At 41.9% G+C, this 15,555-nt stretch overlaps 1 protein-coding gene across 9 annotated transcripts in view; it reads right to left on the reverse strand.

Annotated features, from left to right (window-relative positions):
* CAST (calpastatin) overlaps nt 1-15,555 on the reverse strand; it is a 102,958-nt gene that overhangs the window by 40,267 nt on the left and 47,136 nt on the right. For all 9 annotated transcript variants that reach the window (XM_025199124.1, XM_025199122.1, XM_025199123.1 and 6 more), the window contains one exon: nt 2,274-2,333. The gene's annotated coding sequence lies outside the window, so the exon portion shown is untranslated. The remainder of the gene's footprint in view (nt 1-2,273; nt 2,334-15,555) is intronic.

Here is a 15,555-nt window from a genome sequence, read left to right on the forward strand (position 1 = left end):
CCTCAGCAACTAACAGTGGACCAAAGGTGTAATGATTTGAATAGTATAGGTCTGCAGCACAATTAATTAGTATATTTGGCTGTTAATCAAGATGTTGGTTGTTTGAGTCCACCCAAGGATGGAGGTTTTGGAGGCTGGCTAAGCACTGGACAAGGATAATCCAGGAATGGTTTTCCTCTATTAATGCAGGGTGCTGGATCACATAACACGTGAAATACCTTCCAACCCTATGATTCACAATGGACCCCTCAACACAACTTCCAAGTACATTCTATAAACAGACAATTCCCTTTTCTATACCTTTCTATCTCTCCTAGCAGCACAGCAACCACGCACCCAGCTCCCTCCAGCCAAGGCCATGACACTTCAATGAGGCAACCAACCACATTCACACGATGACTTGGATTCCCACTTAAAAACAACAGACCTTTATTCCTGCTTCAACTGCAGTGGCTCCCACTTATTTCAGAGGATCCTTGAATAAAGCAAAGCCAGGAACATTTTGGGGACAAGGGTTCACATTCTGCCTTGAAGGCAAAGAAAGAACTAAAAAGGATCTTTATTGGTAGGCAGCAAGAGAAGAGGAGATACAAGAGGAGGAGAACTAGGAAATAGGTCCCTGAGGCACTGAGGGAATAGAAGAGAGAAAGAATGAGGTAATTCACTGGGGACTGGAGGCCAGAAGAAGATGGCTTCCCAGAATATGCCATGATCCTCAGCAACACTATTTCTTACCCAAGCAAAAGTCTTCTCAGTAGCCAGTGATCCCCATTAAATGATACTTATAGGAGTACAGCAGAACCTCTTTACTGTTTGCTCAATGGAAGAACAGCACATTTCAGGGGACCTACTGCTCAGAGCTATCAATGATTATATGGCTTAGATATATGTCTGTGGTTCTGTTTTTCTTGCAGACTTGATTTCTGTAGTCTGATTAGAAAGGAAATTTAGCAACCTCTTATTGGTGTAATTTTGGATCTATATATAGAAAAATAACTACATCTTTTTATAGATGCTCATTTGACTGTCATCATGTAGAGAACAGCATAAGAACATGTTAGGAATGAGTTAATCCGTCATCCTCAGGACGCACATACCTGAAACTGGAGACGAACAAACAACAAATCCCTGTTTCTAAATGAGTACTGATGACCATGCATGGTTTAAATAATTGTCTAGTTTATTGCTAGGTGGGTAGTTTTATGGACGTGTGCTCAGGTTAACATTTATAAATTAGATTTATTGGTCCCTATTTCAGCTGAATCAGAAATCTACTTGTTGATTTTAAATAATAATAATACTTAATATCACCAAAGGTGGGTGGTACAAAAGGAAATTAAGGCAGAGTTGTTTTTATTAAGAAATATACTGATACTCAGGTAAAAGTTGGATATTTTCAAGTTCTATAGATTATAACTATTAGGTATAATTCATTATTTGTAGAATTTTAGGGAATATAGTATCATATGTATTTTCACTAGTTTGCATTACTTTTGGAATAATTTCAGAACAAACCTGAGCTACAATCAGCCTACATATAGCAAAGATTGTTATTTTGGGGAATGCTCATAAAGCTGATTTTTTTTGCAATGCTAATTACAGTGTAAACTGGCTGATGATACTACAAGTCATCTTGGAAGTGTCATGGCCATAACTAAACATACCCGTTTTTGATTCACAAGTATGTAGTGTTGGCAAGATTCTCATCTTGTCTCACCCACATCATTTCCTGTCTTATCTGATTCTGTGAGCTGCCAGAATACTGAAAAACATATAAGGAGGAGTAGAAGATTTCTGTCCATTTCAATATACTGCTCCCAAGTAGGAGTGCAACAACCAAGGCAGAGGGGAAGAACAGCATCTTTCTTATATTTATTATCTATGATAGTAACCAAAAGCCCAAATTAGGCATAAGACCCCTTTGTGCTAGGTGTAGTATAAAATTAAAATGTCATTACCACTGATATGAGAAGCTTACAAACTCGAGACAGGACAGAACAAGTGTAAAGGACAACAGGAAGGTATGACAGTAGACTAATGACAACATGCTAAGGTCATTACCCTAGGCTGGAACTATGCATGCAAATTAAGTTCTACATGTTATTGTTTTCTGAATCAAGACCTATGAACATATCTCAGAGATTCTGAATAAGTTATACTTGAATGCAAGTCAGTAGCAGTGTGTGAAGTAAGACTCAGATCTTCTGACTTAATCTCATGCCTTCTAAACCAGTGCTTGAGTTGCAAAAATTAATATACTTAGGACTTCATACCTTTACTTCAGATGGCTTTGCAGTGGATGCTTTTGATACATCTGCAGAAGAGGGCTGTGTCTAGGGGAAAAAAAAGATAAGTGCTTAAAAACTAATTTCATTTTTAGTTAATATGTTAAACAAGTACTAATACAGTTTTTTATTATGCAACTAAATAGCCTTATTAGAATGCAAGCTTAATCTTCCAATCTTCAGTTGAGAATGGAAGATTAATGAAAATCAGACCTATTGCTATTATGATCTTCTGGCATGGATATATCTACTCTTTATCTCTGTGAACAGACAGGACCTCTAAAGGTATGCTTCATAAGTAGACTCTTGTCCAAAGTATGCAGAAAGTAAATTTATTGTTGAGCCCTGAAATGTGTAAAAAGCTTCTCTCTGATACTGAAACATAGAAATACCCACTTAAAAATAGGATTCTTAAACATTTTTGTGTGCAAGCACATCAAAAAGTATCATTTTGGATTTATTCAGTTACCAATCAAAATGTGTAATAATGAACTAGTAATTATATAAGCAATAAGGCAAAAGGAATCATCATGACTATGTAGTTGAAACCTCTGTATAAGACAGCCCACATAATTTCACCAAACAGTTTCTGTAACAATCTCACATCTTGAAGCTGAACTAGAGCATGCTGCTTAGAAAGACACTGCGTGTAAAATATCAAGCGATGCAGAATATATCCAATTCTTTGTTCCAAAGATTAATTACAACCTCACAGTTAAAATCTGTGCCTGAATTCCATTCTAGATTTATCTAGCTTCATCATTCAGGACTGGCCTTAATATTCCAGTAGGAATCTCAATACTACGTACAGAGGTAGGACCACTTTCCCACTCCTGTTTCATATTCCTCTGCTTGCACAGCCAAGAATCATAGAAAATTAGGGCTAGAAGGGACCTCAGGAGGTCATTTAGTCCAACCCCCTGCACAAAGCAGGACCATCCCCAACTACATCGTCCCAGCCAAAGCTTTGTCTAGCTGGGTTTTGAAGACCTCCAAGGACGGAGATACCATCACCTCTTTGGGTAACCTGTTCCAGTGTTTTACTACCCTTCCAGTGAGAAAATGTTAACTTGTATCTAACCTAAACTTCCCTTGCTGCAACTTGGGACCGTTGCTCCTTCTTCTGTCATCCGCCATCACTAAGAACAGCCTAGCTCCATCCTCTTTGGAAACCCCCTTCAGGTAGTTGAAGACTGCTATTAAATCCCCTGTCTTTTCTTCTCCAGACTAAATAAGTCCAGTTCCCTCATCCTCTCCTTGTAAGTCACATGTCCCACCCCTCTAACCATTTTCGTTGCCCTCTGTGGGACGCTCTCCAATTTATCCACATCCTTTTTTTTTTTTTTTTTTTTTGGGGGGGGGGGGTGCAGGAGGGCAAAACTTGGCACAGTACTCCAGATGTGGTCTCACCAGTGCTGAATAGAAAAGAATAATCATTAAATCACCTTCCTTGATCTGCTGGCATTACATTAGAAGTCTTACAGCACCATACTATTCATCTGGTCATCTATTATGACCCCTTATCCAGTGGTGCCCAACTGTGCACTCACCTGACCCCACACACCCACATCCAACTGCACACCCACCCACCTCCACATACCTACATCTGGCCACATGTCCACCAGACCCCACATACCCACATCTGGCTTGAGAGCAGCCCTGCGCACTGGCCCAACCCTGCTCTAGTGCTATCTTGCACTCACAGGCACATTATCTGGCCAGTAGGGCTCTCCACAGGTCTGGAAATTTGGCAGGAGGAGAGCAACAATTAACACTGCCACCACTCCCCTGCTGCCAAGTATCCAGACCCATGGGGAACTCCATGGGCCAAATGATATGGCTCTGTGGGCCAGGTCTGGCATTACTTTAAAATGCATTTCATTCAAATAAATCCAGTTTCAATACCAATTCCCTCACATAAGGCAACCTGCCTTTGTAATATATGAACGGTTTTCCACTTTCAAGAAGGAAGAATAAAGTGTTAGGTCAGTCAACCATGAATGTGACACATTATGTTTTTCCAAAATTCCACAGAACTAGATTCATAGATTGTTAGGGGCTGGAAGGGACCTTGCAGATCATCGGGTCCAGCCTGCCCCCCCTACTCTAGGCAGCATTAAATCGAGCTAAATGATATTAACAACATGTAATCTACTTGATTTTTTAAAATATGAGTTACCAAGCATTACAGCAATCATATCTCCAGCTAATCTCTTATGGCTTTAAACTTATATAGTCTATGTTTATACCCCTCTTGGCTACAAGAAAGATCCACATGGGAGAGGAATAACAATACAAGAGAAATAATTAAACTACATGTACATAAAAGTGTCATCACAATGTACAAACTGAAGAAAATGAATAGTTGCAAGGCTCTCAGTTATTACTTGTAAAAACTGTTGCAAATATGTATCTCTAGCAAAAGTCTAACTGTTAAGTTGATACTTAAGGTCCACATAGGGCTAGGTTGCACAGGTAACAGATACAGAAAGCCTGTGTTCCACTCTTTTGCTCATATCCCTGACACGCTGGAAAAAGGTTTACTTTCTTCATATATATTTATTTTTTTGTGGAAAAGAAAATACAAAAACCCCTCACTGATTATAGGAGCTGTTCTGCATAATTAATGTAAGCAAATCCATTTTGCCTTCAGACTTGTGGTACCTCGTGTACCTTGCTGCTCTGTCTCCCTGCCAGACTCCAGCCCAGGACTTCTAATGAACCTACAAAGTCCAGAACTGTCCTGGCCAAACTGGGACCTATGGTCACCCTACTGAAAGGCATAATGTAGGGCAGAGTGCTTGGAAGGTCATGGCTTCTGTTCCCCAGAGCTCAGGGTCCTCAAATGCCCGAGCCTGCCCTTGGAACAGGCCTCAAGAAGAGGTGGAGACCTGCATTATCACCTATATGCCATCACAATCTGGTTCCATATCTTCAAGGTGAAGAGAGCAGATAATAAATAAAAATGTAGGGCTTTTATGCTACTGTGCTGCTTATAAAACAACTTGAATGTTTACAAAAAGACCATTTTCGATTTTTCTTTTTACTGTTTTTAGCCAATAACATGCAGTTATTAAAAAATGGTATTCTCTGTTCACCACAATCTGAGTACAGAACAGATGAAGTTTTGTCCTCTGATGCAACAAGCAAACGCATGACAGATTTGGAGATAAATATTAAAGCGTTGCCTAGTAACCAGCACAACAGTGAACTGACACATAGCTTAAAAAGAAGCTGGAGAGATTTGTACATGTTTAGAAACACACCCTGTTAATCAGTATCAAACAGGCCATACCAAAAAGGTTAAATGTTCAAACACAAAGCAAGAATGGATGAAGCCTCAACATGACTTCAAGAACTCATGGGTGGAGAAACTTATGCAGTTGGAGGAACAAGAGTATTAGCCAGCTGAGTTCACTAGCAGACAAAGGCAGGGAAGCAGGTTTTTCTTGTGGTGTCATCCAAGAGAAAGAGGAACCCACAGCAGTTGAAAAATAGTGCTTCAACAACACTGCTGTTAACTTCTCCTTGCACCCCATGAGATTGCTGTCCAGGCAAGAGTTTTGGCTCTGGACGTCTCCACTCATGTCCAAGTCTTAACTTGCTGGAAATGTGACCAGGAACAAAAAAGTACAATATAGTATGTTGCAGAATCCCTCAGGAAACAGGTATGAGAGTTGCAGGAAGAGGTGGTTTGGCTGTGAAACATCCAAGAACAAGACTTCAGTATCAACAGGATGACGAGAGAGACCTTCAAAGCAGAAAAGGCTAGCCAGCCTAAGAGGACTGGAACAGCACTACAGGAGGAAGAAAGTTTCTTCACAGGAAAATAAATGACTGCTAGCTGTATTGTGCAGCAGAGTGCTCTCCCCACATAAGTAATTTTAACCATCAAACTCAAGAAGTGCTATATAATCCTGGGACCAAGAGAAGGTAAGTGGACCTAAAACAGCAAGGGGAACACAAGTTCAAGACCAGAAGGCTCAAAGACACCAGCCTACATCAAGGGACAGATGAAAGTTGATGGTTGTTGTTAGAGACCCCCTTCTGAGGGACACTGAGATATCCACCTGATGGCCTGGTCCATCACCCCAGGTGTGCTGTCTGCCTGAGCCCAAAATCTGAGATATCACAGAGAGCTTGGAAAGGCTCATTTGGCCCTGACCACTACTACCCCATGTTACTTATCCACTTGGACACTAATGATGGTACCATGGTCCTGAATGGTCATTTGGATACTAGAGATGAACACATGGGTTGCAGAGATGGTATTCAGAAAGCCAAAATCTTCTTGTCAAGCAGACACTTTTTCAAGTAGGACTTCTAAGAAGAAGAGGTGATGTGCAAGCGATGAAGAAAGCAACAGCATCCTAGAAAAATGACTCACCAAGTTACTGATTTACCAGATTACAGCCATTTGACTAAGGGGGTAAAGGAATAGGAGAATTACAAAATGGCCCTAGGACAGACAAGATGGAAAAACTGTGCCATGGTGAACCTCTCAACTACCTAAACAGGAAGTGGTGATAAACAGGAAGAATTTGAGGGAGGATTAGTATGTGACCCAACTACAACTTAAATCAAACTTATTGGAGATTTGATACAACAATAGGACTGGACCAGTGATATGGAAATATACAGTTTGTTCAAGGACAGCAGAGAAAAAAGGGAGGAGGTATTGCATGAGCAGATGAGCTTGCTCTGAAGTTAATGGAAGCTGTGAAGGGCAAGCTTGTTGAATCTTTGAAGGGAGGGAAGGAAAAAGGAGAAGCAATATTAGGAGTCTATTGTAAAGCACCTAGTCAGGGGAAGGATATGAATGAGATTATTTTTTAATCAAGTAAAGAAACATCCAACTAGCAACACCTAGTAGTATAAGAGGATTTTATTTACCTGTATTGGAAAAGCAATATGGCAGGACACAGACAGCCCAGCAAGTCCTGGGAACATGTTGGGAACTCTCTCTCAATTCTGGCAAATGGAGAAATTTTCCATGTGTGGCAATTTTAGATTAGATTTTATTCTAATAAAAGGAACACTAGTTGAGAATGTAAAGATAGAATGCAATTTAGGTGAAAGAGTTTATGAAATGCTAGTGTTCACTATTCTAAGAAAAAGAAGGACAGCAGTGGCATAAGGGTCAGGTACTTAATAGAAGACTTCAGTAACTCAGGGAACCAGTAGGTAGGATTCCTTGGAAACAGTCTGAGAGAGAGAAGACTGCAGAAGAGTTGCCAGTTACAGAGACTACAATAAATAATTGATGACAAACTATCCTGACGTAGAGGGAAGACCAATAGTGCAGGAAGAGATCAAAATGGCTGTATAAAGTACTTTTCAATTATTTGAAAATGAAAAAAGAAATTGTATAAGTAAAAACAATCACAAAGAACAAAGGATGAGTATAAAACAGTGGTTTTCAACCCTCAGCCTATGGGCCACATGCAGCCCAATCATGCTGCTGAGGCCCATGTGATATCCTGTTAAAAAAAAAAGAAGAAAAGAAAGTAAAAGATTGCCACCCCCAGTTTGTTAACCAGGTAGAAAAATGTGATAAATGGTGGGTTTCCCCTTGCAGGCTGACAGAGTTCCAGGCTGCAAGGGGCTGCGGGGAGCAGGAGGTAGGTGATTGGAGACAGGAGGTGCCATGTGCATGTGCGCATGCATACATGCACGTGGCAGCCAGGCAGCATGGAAAGCAGCTCCCTCCAGATAAGTCTACGTTGTGGGGGGAAGGAGGTGGCTGACTGAGGCCCCCACAGTGAGACACAGGGAACAGAATAGAGCGAAGCAAAGCAGGGCTGGGGCTGCTGCCCAGCCAAGGTGGTGCATGGGGGGTGGGAATGTGCAGCCGCAGGACCCAGCCGGGGAGCGGGACAGAACCACAGATGGTTCATCTGCAGGGCAGCAGGGAGGCTGGCTCCCTGCTGCTGTGCACACTCCTGGGGAGGGAGAGGCATATGGAGGCACATGCCCTCCTGATTTGTGCACGGGATGGATGAGAGCTGCCTGCTGTGGGCTCAAGGCTCCCTGCCCTACTGCCCTCCACAGCAGAGTGGGGCAGGGAGGCTTGGTGATACTGCCGGAAGCCCCATGCTGGCTGCGCCACCATAGTGAGGCGCCCCCTACCCACCTGGCAGCAGCGGGGAGCACAACTCCGTGCTGCCGCTACTGCTGAGAAGGAAGGGGGTGCCTTGCCATGGGACCCCTGGCAGCGGCAATGAGCCTCCCTGCCCACCAGTGTCGGGTCCTGACTACTGGGCTGAGGAAGCCATGAGGGAGAGCGCAGCAAGGGTGGGGAGCCCCAAGCCCACAGCAGGCAGCCCACATCCACCCCCCGCCCCCCAGCAGGCTCTGCTCCAACTGTGCCACCCATAGGGGAGTGGGGTGGGGGAAGCAGGGCTCCATGCCCTGCTCCAGCTGCAGCAGCTGCCGCCTCTCATGGGTGGCAGCCAGGGCTTGGGCACTGCAGATCCTGGCCCCATAGCCCTGGTAGCTGGGGGGCCCCTCAGCTGTGGGGTGCAGCACACATAACACATTGCAAGGTGCAGATGTGGCCCACTATGACAAATAGGTTGAGAACCACTGGTATAAAACAACAGAACAAGCAATGCAACATTAAGAAGAAATTAGACAGGCTAAGGCAAACAATGAGTTACGACTAGGATGGGACACGCACACAAAAGAAGTGTTATTTAAATAAGTTAGAAATAAAAAAGGAAAACAAAATGCATACAGATTAGGATGTGCGAAATGGGCCATATTCAATTTTGATTTGGCTCGAATCGGGGGACAGTGATTTGATTCATTGATTCGGATCACTGCCCTAATTCAATTCAGCCGAACCTGAATCTGAAGATTTGATGCCGATTCAGAGAATCAGTGATTCGGCCATAGACAAGGCTTTAAATGTTTTTTCTACATACCTTGAGGTACCAGGCACAGCTCATGAATGCTGAGATGGTGGGGCGGATACAGCGTCCCACAAGTGTGCTGGGGACATCCCTGTGCTCCTGTGGGACGCTGTATCCGCCCCACCATCTTAGCATTCACGAGCCGCCCAGTACCTTGAGGTATGTAGAAAAAACATTTAAAGCCGTGTCTGTCTGAATCACTGAATCTCTCCAAATCGATTTGTAGAGATTAAAGGGTCTCCTGATTCGATTTGGATTTGCAGATTCAGCTGCCGAATCGGGTCAAATCTCCGCCAAATTGACTCAGCAACCGAAGCTTTGCACAGCCCTAATACAGATCCCTTATTTAACAATGTAACACAGGGCAAGCAAATTGGCTCAGACACTCACTCACTAGAACCACTTATCCTAGGTGCAGTGCCACTTGAATGAGGCTATATTTTTGGTTCAGGTGGGAAAAATAAAAAAAGCGCACACAGCATGTTTTGACCTGGCACAGTAAATAAAAGGTACAAGAGTTGTCCTGCATGGCCTCAGCTATGGTACTTAATCTCTATATTATATCAGTTACAATGTAGTCAGTATCTGATTTAGTATTTTGTATTTCAAAAGATATGTGCAAAATTTTCCATTTGATTCTGTGGTGGAGCAGGTGTTAAGGCATGCACAGTTGACAGCCCAGAGGTCACAAGTTTGAGGCCATAACAGGGCCATGCTGTGAGTGCTTCTGTTAAATTCCAATAAATCTGCAAATTCTGCTAAATACCTTGTCAAACAAGGACACAAAATAGCAAAGGGAAGTTTGCTGAATCAGGGCCCTATTGAACAAATTCCTCTAAACACACTGGGCAACTTTACATATGCTCTGGGGGGGGAGGGGGCGTTTTTAATTGGAGCGGCTCTTGGGAACCACTTCAATTAAAACGCCCACAGCATCCTGGGCTTCAAAATGTCAGCAGGGGCATTTTAACTAAAGCTATTTCAATGCACTTTAGTTAAAGCACCCCCATTGCCATTTTGAAATGTGGGGATGCTTGAATAGGATTAGAATGCTCCAGCAGACTCTATTAATCATTTTAATTAGAATGAGTTGGAGTAGGCATCCGGCACATGTATAGGTGCCCATTAGGTTTTGAAACCTCATGTACTTCCTATGCTTATAATGCTACGTAAACATTCATTATAAAGCTAAACTAATATGACCAATACCTTACAATGACAACAATACAAACGTAGTTCCTCTTTTGAAACAGCTCTAAAAGTACATTTGTCTATACTCTAATCAACATATTCCAGTCTTTCATAAGATTTGGACAACAGCCATAAAGGTAGTCTCAAAATATATCACAATCTGTTCTCATATATGATACCAGGTGTGTCTACATATGCAATTAATTCAAAGTAATAATAAACTCTGGAGCAGTTTGAGCTAGAGTAAACTACTCCCAGGTGTAGCATCTACACATGTGCCCAGGACATTAGCAATTTGAGCAGAGGTGGAACAGTTTACACCAGGGCTGCTCAGCCCCAGGCTCCAGGTGGCGGCGTCAGAGGAGCTGGCTAGGACACGAGGGTGCTGAAAGTGTGAAGCTGTGTGGCTAGGTGACAGGCAGGAACCTGGCCCCCAGCTGGTTGGGCTTACCGGGTGCAATTACACCTGCGATCAGCATCTACACATGCAGTTAAATCGCAGTTAATTACCCTGGCATAAGACAGTACTGCTCCGGCAGGACAATCTTATAGCAGCATCAATTAGTTTACTGTGGCCTTATACTGGTGCATGCATAGATGGTGAAGCATTACTCTGCAACTAATTGGTCTACTCCACAGTAAAGCACATGTGTAGATGTGGTCACTGTAAACAAATGCAAGTACATCTGATAGGTTCATGCCATTCATTCTTCTAAGCATCAAAAAAAGTCCTGTGTAGTGAATCAAAGAAATGAGAAATGGAATAGTACTATTAGCGTAGAACTCAGTATCTGTGCAGGACTGAGCCAGAAGAAAAATCTGGAATCACTGCCATGACAAAGACAAACATTAAAACTTAATTCCCTGTGCAATCTTCAAACCATAAAATGGTTTTTACAGTAAGCATCATTTTACACAGGCAAGTGAAGATGAAAGTATGAAGAAGCAAGCAAGGTAAATAAGTAACAGTTCTACACAGAAGAGAATAAAGACATCGAAGGATGTAAGAAATATATGCAGTTCTCTCTTGATTAAGAACATGAAGAATTTAAGGCAACTTAATGGTAAGCACAGACTGTCAAGAAGCCTGAGACTCAGTCGACTCAATCTTCACAAGTTAGTCTAAGCTGTGCAGACTGAACCAACAAGCAAGTAAACATTCACTTTTGATTCTGCAAACGCAGGCACATACCAGCACTTGGCTCAGGCCAGAAGCTGGGGGGCACTAGTGCACACCTCCTTGCTCAGCTGGAGCAGACAGTTTGGGCCAAGGCTATCCTGCCCATCTTGTGAGGTTAACAAAAGGGCTGCAAAGCATCTTGGGGAACTGAGTTAACTTGAATCTGGCGGGGATCTAGGACAGAAGTTCAATAACCCAATTTAACCTAAATCAGTTAAGTCTGATACTACATTCATCCAGGTTTATCTTAAACTGGTTTTGGCTATTCTAAAAGCAGTTTATGCACACTGAACTTCTGTTGTGTTACAGATTTGAACCAATTTCTGATCGCTTATACTGGTGTAAGTGCATCTTCTGCTGCAAAGGACTCAGACCACAATGAATCTGAATGATACTGACACTCTGGATTCCTATTTCAACTCTCTGGGTTTATCTTGTGACTCATGCTTGTACACCTAACAGTGCTAATGTTGCATGGCACACTGTGACACTCTTGAAAAGATCTCAAAGAACCCCAGGATGATATGGCACCCTGGTTGGGAATTAATGCTCTAGCCAATCACAGAATATGCCAGGTACAGAAGTACAAAAGCTTTATCTCATCTAAATTTGCAGGGGGAGGCAATCATATTTCCATAGTACTGACAAACTCAAAAGAGAAGGGGAAAAAAATGTTATTAAACTAAGTCCTAACCTTAAACTAAATTTACTGTAGCTAAGGATTTAACACAGCTCTGCCCTACAGCTCTTCCTTAAGGGCTTTATAACCTGCTTCATAATTAACATGAAGTACCCTGGAAGAGATCTAGAGTGCAGTGAACTATTGTGTACTATTCCCAGTTTAAAAATCATAGAATCATAGAAAATTAGAGTTGGAAGAGACCTCAGGAGTCCAACTAGTCCAACCCTAGGGCCATCCCTAACTAGATCATTCCAGCCAGCGCTGGGCCTTAAAAAACTCAAAGGATGGAGATTCCACCACTTCTCTAGATGACTTGTTCCAGTGCTTCACCACCCTCCTAGTGAGAGTTATTTCTTAATACCAACCTAAACCTCCCTTGCTGTAACTTGAGACCATTGTTCCTTGTTCTGTCATCTGTTACCACTGAGAACAGTCTAGCTCCATCCTTTTCAGAACCATCCTTCAGGTAGTTAAAGGCTGCTATCAAATCCCCTCTCAGTCTTCTCTTCTCCAAACTAAATATGCGCAGTTCCCTCGGCTTCTCATAAGTCATGTGCCACAGTCCCTGAACCATTTTTGTGATCTCCGCTGGACTCTCTCCAACTTGTCCACATCCTTTCTATCATGCAGCCCAAAAATGGATACAGAACTCCAAATGTGGCCTCACCAGTGCAGAGTAAGGCAGAATAGTTACTTCCCATGATCTACTGGCAACACTCTTATTAATGCAGCCCAGTATGCTGTTAACCTTTTTGGCAACAAGGGCACACTGCTGACTCATATCCAGCTAATTGTCCACTGTAACCCCCAGGTTCTTTTCTCCAGAGCTGCTGCCCAGCCAGTCAGTCTTCAGGCTGTAGCGGTGAATGGGATTCTTCTGTCCTAAGTGCAGGACTTTGCACTTGTCCTTCTTGAACCTCATGAGATTTCTTTTGGTCCAATCCTCCAATTTATCTAGGTCACACCAAATCCTAGCCCTACTCTCCAGCATATCTACTACATCCCCCAGCTTGGTGTAATCCATGAATTTGCTGAGGGTGCAGTCCATCCCATCTTTCAGATCATTAATGAAAATATTAAACAAAGCCAGCCCTAGGACTGACCCCTGGGGTACTCCACTTGATGCCTATAAACCACTTCTCTAATATGGAAGGTCATACACTTCATTTGTATGGGTGCATGGGATTCTTCTGTCCTAAGTGCTTAAAGTGGGGTTAGAAGTGAAGACTATAACAAAGACCCAATTCTTTCAACCATACTTCTTTAGCATTGGAAATTCAGTTTTGTGCATTTCACCATGAAATATACCCCTTTGTTCCTTGAGAATGCTTAAGTATTTCATTATGCATTTTATTCCATTATTACACAGATTTCCTTTTCTCTTGTCATTTTGATTAACTGTGATGTAAAAAACTGGTTAGCAGAGTCTGTGACCACACACAACATATTAGTTCCTATGATTTGGGCCTAAGAAATATTCAGGGTCAAGATATCCTCTCTCCAAATTTTTAAGTGTAAGTCGGACAATAACTCCTTTGAGATCAAAAGAATAACAAAAGGAGTCATTTGCCTTAAGAGACCTATGTTAGTGTCTTTTCCAAAAGCATGATTGACCTTTCATGCAGAATACTGTAGTCTGTAGGAGACTTGGGTTCTCTGCTCATTCATCTTTGGAATTTTGTATTTTAAATTTCCCCCTTTTTCTTCCCTATACCAGTTGCAATGTCATTTTTAAAGACTGCACCAACATGCTACGCTCTTAGGGGAGTTGGAGTGAGAATAATTTCCTGTTGGAACAGAAGTTTGAATTCTCCATTTTGGGAGCAGTTCTCTCATGTAGTTTTCTTGCCCTTATCATTCCAATATATTCCCTTTTGGAAAAAAGTAAGTACCTGTGTTTCACTACTATCAGAGCACAGTACAAGCCACTGTGAGCTACAGAAAGTAGTTAAATATTTATATAATTTATAATTCACTATTATTTAATTTCTTTTTTTTTTTTTTTTTTTTTTAACACCAGTGTTCTCTAGTGCTATTTGCAGCAGTGAATTGCAAATAGGTAAAATAATTTACTACAGGGAAACACCAGCTGAATACCATACACAGCCACTGAATTTTGCTGGGATTAGGTCAATTAATCTGAAGTATTGCTAAAGAACAGAACAAAAAGTCAGTAATCGTACATATTTATTTCAGTCCTCATTAAGTATTCCTGGAGAAAAACTGAGTGTTCTGCAGAGGAAAGCTTAATCAAATAAATAGGCAGTTGAAGAAAAAAGGACTACATATCCTAAGACCTAAGATTTCTGAAGAAACTTGTTTAGCAATTTTACTTTAATAATTAAATTTGCAATTTAAACCTATCAAGTTTGGCAAAATCTAGAGCTGTTAATTTGTGGCACTCTTTTCTTTGGTATAGGATTAGGACAGTGCTACTAGTGAGGTAATACAAACATGTACATAGCCTAGATGACAGACACCTGTTACCTACAGCAAAAGATAAGTAAAACTTCACAAAATGATTATCTGAACAAAACTGCAAGAGAAAACTAATAACAGAGAAGGTGAGAAGCGGAAACTGCTTTTGCCACTATGCAGTAACTGCATTAGCAACAACTGTGATTACCTTTTGTTTAACCAGAAAGCTTAGCACCACTGTATTCTTCTAAAGCAGGGGTGCTTAAACTCCAGTCCATGAGCCAAATGCTCCCGAGCCATGGTATGTAGACTAAGGGGGTCCCCCCGAGTCAGGAAATCTGGTGGTGGGGAAGCAATAACAATACTGCCATCCTCCCCCGATGCCAAATCCCCAAGCCCCGTGGGTCCAGATTGGGCCAAGCCAGGCCATATCCCCTTTCTCCCCTGTGCGACTGGATTGGGTCCTGCCTCACTGCCCCACATACCAGACTGGGTCCTCTGGATGGACTAAGCAACATCCATCTGGCCCCAGGGAGAAAAAGGTTGGGTGCCACTGTTCTGAAGCTTTCTTTAAAATGACATTTCTCAAATCTCACAACAGATGTTGTAGTCAAACCAGGGGTTACCTATGCCTCTGACAGTATCCGGAATGAAACACTTCAAAGGATGACAAAAAACATTCAGTGTTGTTGGTTTTTATTAGTTTTAAAAAATACCTATAATACTATTTCAAACTTTAGTCTGTTTTTATTTTTTAATCTAAAGTAGGCTACAAGACATTTTAAACACATACATATTGTACATGGTATAGTACATACATATACTATATATCTAACATAAGCACAGAAATCAAATTTAGATCACAACTGCTGCCAACCAGGAACA

Source organism: Alligator sinensis, unplaced genomic scaffold, assembly GCF_000455745.1.
Source record: "Alligator sinensis unplaced genomic scaffold, ASM45574v1 scaffold223_1, whole genome shotgun sequence".
Lineage (NCBI taxonomy): Eukaryota > Metazoa > Chordata > Crocodylia > Alligatoridae > Alligator > Alligator sinensis.